Source organism: Crinia signifera, chromosome 4 (assembly GCF_055691185.1).
Source record: "Crinia signifera chromosome 4, ASM5569118v1, whole genome shotgun sequence".
Lineage (NCBI taxonomy): Eukaryota > Metazoa > Chordata > Amphibia > Anura > Myobatrachidae > Crinia > Crinia signifera.
The window spans coordinates 297,331,643-297,344,774 of NC_139220.1; the positions used below are offsets into that span (position 1 = coordinate 297,331,643).

At 35.1% G+C, this 13,132-nt stretch overlaps 6 non-coding genes across 6 annotated transcripts; all 6 read left to right on the forward strand.

The window, feature by feature from the left end:
* The first annotated feature begins 11 nt into the window (after positions 1 to 11).
* LOC146076529 (U4 spliceosomal RNA) lies at positions 12 to 152 on the forward strand. The gene has a single exon (XR_014473929.1). It is a non-coding gene; the product is annotated as a U4 spliceosomal RNA (small nuclear RNA).
* A 2,185-nt stretch (positions 153 to 2,337) lies between these two features.
* Positions 2,338 to 2,478, forward strand: LOC146076530 (U4 spliceosomal RNA). The gene has a single exon (XR_014473930.1). It is a non-coding gene; the product is annotated as a U4 spliceosomal RNA (small nuclear RNA).
* Positions 2,479 to 4,660: 2,182 nt separating this feature from the next.
* On the forward strand, positions 4,661 to 4,801 carry LOC146076532 (U4 spliceosomal RNA). The gene has a single exon (XR_014473932.1). It is a non-coding gene; the product is annotated as a U4 spliceosomal RNA (small nuclear RNA).
* A 2,184-nt stretch (positions 4,802 to 6,985) lies between these two features.
* LOC146076533 (U4 spliceosomal RNA) lies at positions 6,986 to 7,126 on the forward strand. Its single transcript, XR_014473933.1, has one exon. It is a non-coding gene; the product is annotated as a U4 spliceosomal RNA (small nuclear RNA).
* A 2,182-nt stretch (positions 7,127 to 9,308) lies between these two features.
* Positions 9,309 to 9,449, forward strand: LOC146076534 (U4 spliceosomal RNA). Its single transcript, XR_014473934.1, has one exon. It is a non-coding gene; the product is annotated as a U4 spliceosomal RNA (small nuclear RNA).
* A 2,185-nt stretch (positions 9,450 to 11,634) lies between these two features.
* LOC146076535 (U4 spliceosomal RNA) lies at positions 11,635 to 11,775 on the forward strand. Its single transcript, XR_014473935.1, has one exon. It is a non-coding gene; the product is annotated as a U4 spliceosomal RNA (small nuclear RNA).
* Positions 11,776 to 13,132: the final 1,357 nt, after the last annotated feature.

Here is a 13,132-nt window from a genome sequence, read left to right on the forward strand (position 1 = left end):
AGAGTCCAGTTAGCTTTGCGCAGTGGCAGTATCATAGCCAATGAGGTTAATCTGAGGCGTGATTATTGCTTTTTGAAAACTTTTCCCAATACCCCGCCATGATGACTTGAAATATAGTCAGCATAGGCAATTTTTGACAGTCTCCCTGGAGACTGAATAATGTGTTGAATAATAGATCTATATAGAGAACAAAACTGTAAGGGTTGTGTTTGTACATAGATTTTTTATTTGAGAACTATCATTCTAGAAACTATTTATTACTGTTGGCCATCATTGTGATTGCCATTGATGCTAACATACTATATGTCATTGATGACCATCAACGGTTTTAACCATTTTTATTTGACTGACTAGACCATAGGCCAATCAAAATCTGGGAGCAGGGCTTCATGGGTGTCCTGGAACTTTCGGAAAATTGAAAAAACTATTTGATTATGCTGTGCCATCTCTTCAATGTCAAAACTATTCTGCATTGACCATACACCATTGATAAGTTTGACACATCGATGGACATCCCTAATATATATAAACTATGGAGCAAAAAAATTATTTTTTAGACTTTTTGTATATCTGTTTGTTCTGGCATCACGCAAACACTGCTGGAGTTATTTGGATGGAGTTTTTACTACTGTTTAGCTTTGTGACCTAGAAATAAACTAAGTTATGTATTAAATGTAAAGTGTATTTTTATGTGCAGTATACAATGATGGGGGGGGGGGGGGGTATTGATTTTGGAGACACAATGTATTGGTAAAATCCAGAAATCATAGTGGAAGAAGTAGTGAAAACACTAGTTACCCAGCATCCTGTGCCATGTGGCCAATTTTATTTTTCCTTTTATTAACTGTGCATGCGTCAAAATGATATAAATGTTTGGAAAAATTGATATTTTCCTGATTACTTTCTGTATAAAATACAAACAGGGCAATCCCGTATTGATGTAGAAGAGTAATGCTGGACCATGGATTTGCCATTCCTACTTCTTATGGCTATGACCAAATGTTAAACAGGTGATGGACGATGGTGGTGCTGAAATAAAGTAAGGTCACCATTTATTAAAGGTATGCTAAGTGGAATTCCAATTATAATTACTACCTGGAGACAGAAGGTTTTTACCTTCATTATAAGGATCATTTTCTCATTGTTAAAGTATAAATCATAGTTAATTCTTGTGTTTTTGCCTAGATTATGATTAGTTTCATAGTGCTTTGTTAAATTTACTACTGTTTTATTATTATTATCATTATGTAAGTATTGTAGGTAAATTATCACTTCTAATCGATTCACGGGGGTATTTCAATTGATGCCAGTAGTTGGCATTATCAGGGATTATGTTTCACCTGGACTGGCCAGAGGCATGAGAAACATCCCCAATAATCGTTGTTGTTTTGTGGCGGAAATTGTAACAATACATAGATCCAGGAACTTATTCCAGATCCCATGTGTTTGCTAATTGTTGCTGTAAACAATTAGATATTAATTGGAATGCCTGAAGAAAAAAGAACAGGTAAAAAATAGCAAATATATTTTTTTCACAGATATAGGAATTCCGCTCCATTGTGCTAAAAAACAAAATCAGTATTTTTTTGTCTGATTTCACACAGCTTTATTGTTTGAATTCTGCTGTTTATGGGGATACTCCTGTTTAAAGATATTTAAAGGAGGAAAGAATTTTTTTTAGATGTATGGACATGGGAATGTTGAGGGATCTGCAAAAGTTTATTCTTCAATCTATAGATTTCATTTAATGACATTGATTTTTGTTTGACAACACTTTTTATTTAATGTTTTTGGGACTGCAATGGGGACCAGATATTCTCCTGGTTTTACAAACACTAATATGGGTCATTCCTAAGATCGGTACATCTGGAAACGGGCAACAAGGGTGGTCCCCTATGGCCACTTTTTTTCTATTTTTGGGATGTGGTCTCCTGCTCTTCTACTTGCATTGTAGATTAATTAATCTTTCATGCATGAATTCAATATACTGTATATTTTTTAATGTATTCGTTTTGATGGCTTCTAGAAATGCACAAAAGTTTTTATTTGTTCAAACTATAAAAAAAAGTTGTACACGTGTCCTCCCAGCTCCTCCCTCTCAGTGGCCAAGTTTAGTTCAGTGCCATTGTGTGTCTATCTCTGAATTCGGATAAAATGTTCCTGCTGGGCTTCTTTGTCTCAATCACTTCATTAATGGCCTGAGGTGGTAATTGCCATAAAAGAAAATGCAAATCCACTCCCAGAATCCTCTGCTCCTCAGGAACTAATGACGATATGTCTCCACAGCCTTAGCCAGCATTTTGTGTAAGGTGATCCTTGCTTTACTAGAGTCCAGTTAGCTTTGCGCAGTGGCAGTATCATAGCCAATGAGGTTAATCTGAGGCGTGATTATTGCTTTTTGAAAACTTTTCCCAATACCCCGCCATGATGACTTGAAATATAGTCAGCATAGGCAATTTTTGACAGTCTCCCTGGAGACTGAATAATGCGTTGAATAATAGATCTACATAGAGAACAAAACTGTAAGGGTTGTATTTGTACATAGATTTTTTATTTGAGAACTATCATTCTAGAAACTATTTATTACTGTTGGCCATCATTGTGATTGCCATTGATGCTAATATACTATATGTCATTGATGACCATCAATGGTTTTAACCATTTTTATTTGACTGACTAGACCATAGGCCAATCAAAATCTGGGAGCAGGGCTTCATGGGTGTCCTGGAACTTTCGGAAAATTGAAAAAACTATTTGATTATGCTGTGCCATCTCTTCAATGTCAAAACTATTCTACATTGACCATAAACCATTGATAAGTTTGACACATGGATGGACATCCCTAATATATATAAACTATGGAGCAAAAAAAATATTTTTTAGACTTTTTGTATATCTGTTTGTTCTGGCATCACGCAAACACTGCTGGAGTTATTTGGATGGAGTTTTTACTACTGTTTAGCTTAGTGACCTAGAAATAAACTGAGTTATGTATTAAATGTAAAGTGTATTTTTATGTGCAGTATACAATGATGGGGGGGGGGTATTGATTTTGGAGACACAATGTATTGGTAAAATCCAGAAATCATAGTGGAAGAAGTAGTGAAAACACTAGTTACCCAGCATCCTGTGCCATGTGGCCAATTTTATTTTTCCTTTTATTAACTGTGCATGCGTCAAAATGATATAAATGTTTGGAAAGATTGATATTTTCCTGATTACTTTCTGTATAAAATACAAACAGGGCAATCCCGTATTGATGTAGAAAAGTGATGCTGGACCACGGATTTGCCATTCCTACTTCTTATGGCTATGACCAAATGTTAAACAGGTGATGGACGATGGTGGTGCTGAAATAAAGTAAGGTCACCATTTATTAAAGGTATGCTAAGTGGAATTCCAATTATAATTACTACCTGGAGACAGAAGGTTTTTACCTTCATTATAAGGATCATTTTCTCATTGTTAAAGTATAAATCATAGTTAATTCTTGTGTTTTTGCCTAGATTATGATTAGTTTCATAGTGCTTTGTTAAATTTACTACTGTTTTATTATTATTATCATTATGTAAGTATTGTAGGTAAATTATCACTTCTAATCGATTCACGGGGGTATTTCAATTGATGCCAGTAGTTGGCATTATCAGGGATTATGTTTCACCTGGACTGGCCAGAGGCATGAGAAACATCCCCAATAATCGTTGTTGTTTTGTGGCGGAAATTGTAACAATACATAGATCCAGGAACTTATTCCAGATCCCATGTGTTTGCTAATTGTTGCTGTAAACAATTAGATATTAATTGGAATGCCTGAAGAAAAAAGAACAGGTAAAAAATAGCAAATATATTTTTTTCACAGATATAGGAATTCCGCTCCATTGTGCTAAAAAACAAAATCAGTATTTTTTTGTCTGATTTCACACAGCTTTATTGTATGAATTCTGCTGTTTATGGGGATACTCCTGTTTAAAGATATTTAAAGGAGGAAAGAATTTTTTTTAGATGTATGGACATGGGAATGTTGAGGGATCTGCAAAAGTTTATTCTTCAATCTATAGATTTCATTTAATGACATTGATTTTTGTTTGACAACACTTTTTATTTAATGTTTTTGGGACTGCAATGGGGACCAGATATTCTCCTGGTTTTACAAACACTAATATGGGTCATTCCTAAGATCGGTACATCTGGAAACGGGCAACAAGGGTGGTCCCCTATGGCCACTTTTTTTCTATTTTTGGGATGTGGTCTCCTGCTCTTCTACTTGCATTGTAGATGAATTAATCTTTCATGCATGAATTCAATATACTGTATATTTTTTTAAATGTATTCGTTTTGATGGCTTCTAGAAATGCACAAAAGTTTTTATTTGTTCAAACTATAAAAAAAAGTTGTACACGTGTCCTCCCAGCTCCTCCCTCTCAGTGGCCAAGTTTAGTTCAGTGCCATTGTGTGTCTATCTCTGAATTCGGATAAAATGCTCCTGCTGGGCTTCTTTGTCTCAATCACTTTATTAATGGCCTGAGGTGGTAATTGCCATGAAAGAAAATGCAAATCCACTCCCAGAATCCTCTGCTCCTCAGGAACTAATGACGATATGTCTCCACAGCCTTAGCCAGCATTTTGTGTAAGGTGATCCTTGCTTTACTAGAGTCCAGTTAGCTTTGCGCAGTGGCAGTATCATAGCCAATGAGGTTAATCTGAGGCGTGATTATTGCTTTTTGAAAACTTTTCCCAATACCCCGCCATGATGACTTGAAATATAGTCAGCATAGGCAATTTTTGACAGTCTCCCTGGAGACTGAATAATGTGTTGAATAATAGATCTATATAGAGAACAAAACTGTAAGGGTTGTGTTTGTACATAGATTTTTTATTTGAGAACTATCATTCTAGAAACTATTTATTACTGTTGGCCATCATTGTGATTGCCATTGATGCTAACATACTATATGTCATTGATGACCATCAACGGTTTTAACCATTTTTATTTGACTGACTAGACCATAGGCCAATCAAAATCTGGGAGCAGGGCTTCATGGGTGTCCTGGAACTTTCGGAAAATTGAAAAAACTATTTGATTATGCTGTGCCATCTCTTCAATGTCAAAACTATTCTGCATTGACCATACACCATTGATAAGTTTGACACATCGATGGACATCCCTAATATATATAAACTATGGAGCAAAAAAATTATTTTTTAGACTTTTTGTATATCTGTTTGTTCTGGCATCACGCAAACACTGCTGGAGTTATTTGGATGGAGTTTTTACTACTGTTTAGCTTTGTGACCTAGAAATAAACTAAGTTATGTATTAAATGTAAAGTGTATTTTTATGTGCAGTATACAATGATGGGGGGGGGGGGGGTATTGATTTTGGAGACACAATGTATTGGTAAAATCCAGAAATCATAGTGGAAGAAGTAGTGAAAACACTAGTTACCCAGCATCCTGTGCCATGTGGCCAATTTTATTTTTCCTTTTATTAACTGTGCATGCGTCAAAATGATATAAATGTTTGGAAAAATTGATATTTTCCTGATTACTTTCTGTATAAAATACAAACAGGGCAATCCCGTATTGATGTAGAAGAGTAATGCTGGACCATGGATTTGCCATTCCTACTTCTTATGGCTATGACCAAATGTTAAACAGGTGATGGACGATGGTGGTGCTGAAATAAAGTAAGGTCACCATTTATTAAAGGTATGCTAAGTGGAATTCCAATTATAATTACTACCTGGAGACAGAAGGTTTTTACCTTCATTATAAGGATCATTTTCTCATTGTTAAAGTATAAATCATAGTTAATTCTTGTGTTTTTGCCTAGATTATGATTAGTTTCATAGTGCTTTGTTAAATTTACTACTGTTTTATTATTATTATCATTATGTAAGTATTGTAGGTAAATTATCACTTCTAATCGATTCACGGGGGTATTTCAATTGATGCCAGTAGTTGGCATTATCAGGGATTATGTTTCACCTGGACTGGCCAGAGGCATGAGAAACATCCCCAATAATCGTTGTTGTTTTGTGGCGGAAATTGTAACAATACATAGATCCAGGAACTTATTCCAGATCCCATGTGTTTGCTAATTGTTGCTGTAAACAATTAGATATTAATTGGAATGCCTGAAGAAAAAAGAACAGGTAAAAAATAGCAAATATATTTTTTTCACAGATATAGGAATTCCGCTCCATTGTGCTAAAAAACAAAATCAGTATTTTTTTGTCTGATTTCACACAGCTTTATTGTTTGAATTCTGCTGTTTATGGGGATACTCCTGTTTAAAGATATTTAAAGGAGGAAAGAATTTTTTTTAGATGTATGGACATGGGAATGTTGAGGGATCTGCAAAAGTTTATTCTTCAATCTATAGATTTCATTTAATGACATTGATTTTTGTTTGACAACACTTTTTATTTAATGTTTTTGGGACTGCAATGGGGACCAGATATTCTCCTGGTTTTACAAACACTAATATGGGTCATTCCTAAGATCGGTACATCTGGAAACGGGCAACAAGGGTGGTCCCCTATGGCCACTTTTTTTCTATTTTTGGGATGTGGTCTCCTGCTCTTCTACTTGCATTGTAGATTAATTAATCTTTCATGCATGAATTCAATATACTGTATATTTTTTAATGTATTCGTTTTGATGGCTTCTAGAAATGCACAAAAGTTTTTATTTGTTCAAACTATAAAAAAAAGTTGTACACGTGTCCTCCCAGCTCCTCCCTCTCAGTGGCCAAGTTTAGTTCAGTGCCATTGTGTGTCTATCTCTGAATTCGGATAAAATGTTCCTGCTGGGCTTCTTTGTCTCAATCACTTCATTAATGGCCTGAGGTGGTAATTGCCATAAAAGAAAATGCAAATCCACTCCCAGAATCCTCTGCTCCTCAGGAACTAATGACGATATGTCTCCACAGCCTTAGCCAGCATTTTGTGTAAGGTGATCCTTGCTTTACTAGAGTCCAGTTAGCTTTGCGCAGTGGCAGTATCATAGCCAATGAGGTTAATCTGAGGCGTGATTATTGCTTTTTGAAAACTTTTCCCAATACCCCGCCATGATGACTTGAAATATAGTCAGCATAGGCAATTTTTGACAGTCTCCCTGGAGACTGAATAATGCGTTGAATAATAGATCTACATAGAGAACAAAACTGTAAGGGTTGTATTTGTACATAGATTTTTTATTTGAGAACTATCATTCTAGAAACTATTTATTACTGTTGGCCATCATTGTGATTGCCATTGATGCTAATATACTATATGTCATTGATGACCATCAATGGTTTTAACCATTTTTATTTGACTGACTAGACCATAGGCCAATCAAAATCTGGGAGCAGGGCTTCATGGGTGTCCTGGAACTTTCGGAAAATTGAAAAAACTATTTGATTATGCTGTGCCATCTCTTCAATGTCAAAACTATTCTACATTGACCATAAACCATTGATAAGTTTGACACATGGATGGACATCCCTAATATATATAAACTATGGAGCAAAAAAAATATTTTTTAGACTTTTTGTATATCTGTTTGTTCTGGCATCACGCAAACACTGCTGGAGTTATTTGGATGGAGTTTTTACTACTGTTTAGCTTAGTGACCTAGAAATAAACTGAGTTATGTATTAAATGTAAAGTGTATTTTTATGTGCAGTATACAATGATGGGGGGGGGGTATTGATTTTGGAGACACAATGTATTGGTAAAATCCAGAAATCATAGTGGAAGAAGTAGTGAAAACACTAGTTACCCAGCATCCTGTGCCATGTGGCCAATTTTATTTTTCCTTTTATTAACTGTGCATGCGTCAAAATGATATAAATGTTTGGAAAGATTGATATTTTCCTGATTACTTTCTGTATAAAATACAAACAGGGCAATCCCGTATTGATGTAGAAAAGTGATGCTGGACCACGGATTTGCCATTCCTACTTCTTATGGCTATGACCAAATGTTAAACAGGTGATGGACGATGGTGGTGCTGAAATAAAGTAAGGTCACCATTTATTAAAGGTATGCTAAGTGGAATTCCAATTATAATTACTACCTGGAGACAGAAGGTTTTTACCTTCATTATAAGGATCATTTTCTCATTGTTAAAGTATAAATCATAGTTAATTCTTGTGTTTTTGCCTAGATTATGATTAGTTTCATAGTGCTTTGTTAAATTTACTACTGTTTTATTATTATTATCATTATGTAAGTATTGTAGGTAAATTATCACTTCTAATCGATTCACGGGGGTATTTCAATTGATGCCAGTAGTTGGCATTATCAGGGATTATGTTTCACCTGGACTGGCCAGAGGCATGAGAAACATCCCCAATAATCGTTGTTGTTTTGTGGCGGAAATTGTAACAATACATAGATCCAGGAACTTATTCCAGATCCCATGTGTTTGCTAATTGTTGCTGTAAACAATTAGATATTAATTGGAATGCCTGAAGAAAAAAGAACAGGTAAAAAATAGCAAATATATTTTTTTCACAGATATAGGAATTCCGCTCCATTGTGCTAAAAAACAAAATCAGTATTTTTTTGTCTGATTTCACACAGCTTTATTGTATGAATTCTGCTGTTTATGGGGATACTCCTGTTTAAAGATATTTAAAGGAGGAAAGAATTTTTTTTAGATGTATGGACATGGGAATGTTGAGGGATCTGCAAAAGTTTATTCTTCAATCTATAGATTTCATTTAATGACATTGATTTTTGTTTGACAACACTTTTTATTTAATGTTTTTGGGACTGCAATGGGGACCAGATATTCTCCTGGTTTTACAAACACTAATATGGGTCATTCCTAAGATCGGTACATCTGGAAACGGGCAACAAGGGTGGTCCCCTATGGCCACTTTTTTTCTATTTTTGGGATGTGGTCTCCTGCTCTTCTACTTGCATTGTAGATGAATTAATCTTTCATGCATGAATTCAATATACTGTATATTTTTTTAAATGTATTCGTTTTGATGGCTTCTAGAAATGCACAAAAGTTTTTATTTGTTCAAACTATAAAAAAAAGTTGTACACGTGTCCTCCCAGCTCCTCCCTCTCAGTGGCCAAGTTTAGTTCAGTGCCATTGTGTGTCTATCTCTGAATTCGGATAAAATGCTCCTGCTGGGCTTCTTTGTCTCAATCACTTTATTAATGGCCTGAGGTGGTAATTGCCATGAAAGAAAATGCAAATCCACTCCCAGAATCCTCTGCTCCTCAGGAACTAATGACGATATGTCTCCACAGCCTTAGCCAGCATTTTGTGTAAGGTGATCCTTGCTTTACTAGAGTCCAGTTAGCTTTGCGCAGTGGCAGTATCATAGCCAATGAGGTTAATCTGAGGCGTGATTATTGCTTTTTGAAAACTTTTCCCAATACCCCGCCATGATGACTTGAAATATAGTCAGCATAGGCAATTTTTGACAGTCTCCCTGGAGACTGAATAATGTGTTGAATAATAGATCTATATAGAGAACAAAACTGTAAGGGTTGTGTTTGTACATAGATTTTTTATTTGAGAACTATCATTCTAGAAACTATTTATTACTGTTGGCCATCATTGTGATTGCCATTGATGCTAACATACTATATGTCATTGATGACCATCAACGGTTTTAACCATTTTTATTTGACTGACTAGACCATAGGCCAATCAAAATCTGGGAGCAGGGCTTCATGGGTGTCCTGGAACTTTCGGAAAATTGAAAAAACTATTTGATTATGCTGTGCCATCTCTTCAATGTCAAAACTATTCTCCATTGACCATACACCATTGATAAGTTTGACACATCGATGGACATCCCTAATATATATAAACTATGGAGCAAAAAAATTATTTTTTAGACTTTTTGTATATCTGTTTGTTCTGGCATCACGCAAACACTGCTGGAGTTATTTGGATGGAGTTTTTACTACTGTTTAGCTTTGTGACCTAGAAATAAACTAAGTTATGTATTAAATGTAAAGTGTATTTTTATGTGCAGTATACAATGATGGGGGGGGGGGGGGTATTGATTTTGGAGACACAATGTATTGGTAAAATCCAGAAATCATAGTGGAAGAAGTAGTGAAAACACTAGTTACCCAGCATCCTGTGCCATGTGGCCAATTTTATTTTTCCTTTTATTAACTGTGCATGCGTCAAAATGATATAAATGTTTGGAAAAATTGATATTTTCCTGATTACTTTCTGTATAAAATACAAACAGGGCAATCCCGTATTGATGTAGAAGAGTAATGCTGGACCATGGATTTGCCATTCCTACTTCTTATGGCTATGACCAAATGTTAAACAGGTGATGGACGATGGTGGTGCTGAAATAAAGTAAGGTCACCATTTATTAAAGGTATGCTAAGTGGAATTCCAATTATAATTACTACCTGGAGACAGAAGGTTTTTACCTTCATTATAAGGATCATTTTCTCATTGTTAAAGTATAAATCATAGTTAATTCTTATGTTTTTGCCTAGATTATGATTAGTTTCATAGTGCTTTGTTAAATTTACTACTGTTTTATTATTATTATCATTATGTAAGTATTGTAGGTAAATTATCACTTCTAATCGATTCACGGGGGTATTTCAATTGATGCCAGTAGTTGGCATTATCAGGGATTATGTTTCACCTGGACTGGCCAGAGGCATGAGAAACATCCCCAATAATCGTTGTTGTTTTGTGGCGGAAATTGTAACAATACATAGATCCAGGAACTTATTCCAGATCCCATGTGTTTGCTAATTGTTGCTGTAAACAATTAGATATTAATTGGAATGCCTGAAGAAAAAAAGAACAGGTAAAAAATAGCAAATATATTTTTTTCACAGATATAGGAATTCCGCTCCATTGTGCTAAAAAACAAAATCAGTATTTTTTTGTCTGATTTCACACAGCTTTATTGTTTGAATTCTGCTGTTTATGGGGATACTCCTGTTTAAAGATATTTAAAGGAGGAAAGAATTTTTTTTAGATGTATGGACATGGGAATGTTGAGGGATCTGCAAAAGTTTATTCTTCAATCTATAGATTTCATTTAATGACATTGATTTTTGTTTGACAACACTTTTTATTTAATGTTTTTGGGACTGCAATGGGGACCAGATATTCTCCTGGTTTTACAAACACTAATATGGGTCATTCCTAAGATCGGTACATCTGGAAACGGGCAACAAGGGTGGTCCCCTATGGCCACTTTTTTTCTATTTTTGGGATGTGGTCTCCTGCTCTTCTACTTGCATTGTAGATTAATTAATCTTTCATGCATGAATTCAATATACTGTATATTTTTTAATGTATTCGTTTTGATGGCTTCTAGAAATGCACAAAAGTTTTTATTTGTTCAAACTATAAAAAAAAGTTGTACACGTGTCCTCCCAGCTCCTCCCTCTCAGTGGCCAAGTTTAGTTCAGTGCCATTGTGTGTCTATCTCTGAATTCGGATAAAATGTTCCTGCTGGGCTTCTTTGTCTCAATCACTTCATTAATGGCCTGAGGTGGTAATTGCCATAAAAGAAAATGCAAATCCACTCCCAGAATCCTCTGCTCCTCAGGAACTAATGACGATATGTCTCCACAGCCTTAGCCAGCATTTTGTGTAAGGTGATCCTTGCTTTACTAGAGTCCAGTTAGCTTTGCGCAGTGGCAGTATCATAGCCAATGAGGTTAATCTGAGGCGTGATTATTGCTTTTTGAAAACTTTTCCCAATACCCCGCCATGATGACTTGAAATATAGTCAGCATAGGCAATTTTTGACAGTCTCCCTGGAGACTGAATAATGCGTTGAATAATAGATCTACATAGAGAACAAAACTGTAAGGGTTGTATTTGTACATAGATTTTTTATTTGAGAACTATCATTCTAGAAACTATTTATTACTGTTGGCCATCATTGTGATTGCCATTGATGCTAATATACTATATGTCATTGATGACCATCAATGGTTTTAACCATTTTTATTTGACTGACTAGACCATAGGCCAATCAAAATCTGGGAGCAGGGCTTCATGGGTGTCCTGGAACTTTCGGAAAATTGAAAAAACTATTTGATTATGCTGTGCCATCTCTTCAATGTCAAAACTATTCTACATTGACCATAAACCATTGATAAGTTTGACACATGGATGGACATCCCTAATATATATAAACTATGGAGCAAAAAAAATATTTTTTAGACTTTTTGTATATCTGTTTGTTCTGGCATCACGCAAACACTGCTGGAGTTATTTGGATGGAGTTTTTACTACTGTTTAGCTTAGTGACCTAGAAATAAACTGAGTTATGTATTAAATGTAAAGTGTATTTTTATGTGCAGTATACAATGATGGGGGGGGGTATTGATTTTGGAGACACAATGTATTGGTAAAATCCAGAAATCATAGTGGAAGAAGTAGTGAAAACACTAGTTACCCAGCATCCTGTGCCATGTGGCCAATTTTATTTTTCCTTTTATTAACTGTGCATGCGTCAAAATGATATAAATGTTTGGAAAGATTGATATTTTCCTGATTACTTTCTGTATAAAATACAAACAGGGCAATCCCGTATTGATGTAGAAAAGTGATGCTGGACCACGGATTTGCCATTCCTACTTCTTATGGCTATGACCAAATGTTAAACAGGTGATGGACGATGGTGGTGCTGAAATAAAGTAAGGTCACCATTTATTAAAGGTATGCTAAGTGGAATTCCAATTATAATTACTACCTGGAGACAGAAGGTTTTTACCTTCATTATAAGGATCATTTTCTCATTGTTAAAGTATAAATCATAGTTAATTCTTGTGTTTTTGCCTAGATTATGATTAGTTTCATAGTGCTTTGTTAAATTTACTACTGTTTTATTATTATTATCATTATGTAAGTATTGTAGGTAAATTATCACTTCTAATCGATTCACGGGGGTATTTCAATTGATGCCAGTAGTTGGCATTATCAGGGATTATGTTTCACCTGGACTGGCCAGAGGCATGAGAAACATCCCCAATAATCGTTGTTGTTTTGTGGCGGAAATTGTAACAATACATAGATCCAGGAACTTATTCCAGATCCCATGTGTTTGCTAATTGTTGCTGTAAACAATTAGATATTAATTGGAATGCCTGAAGAAAAAAGAACAGGTAAAAAA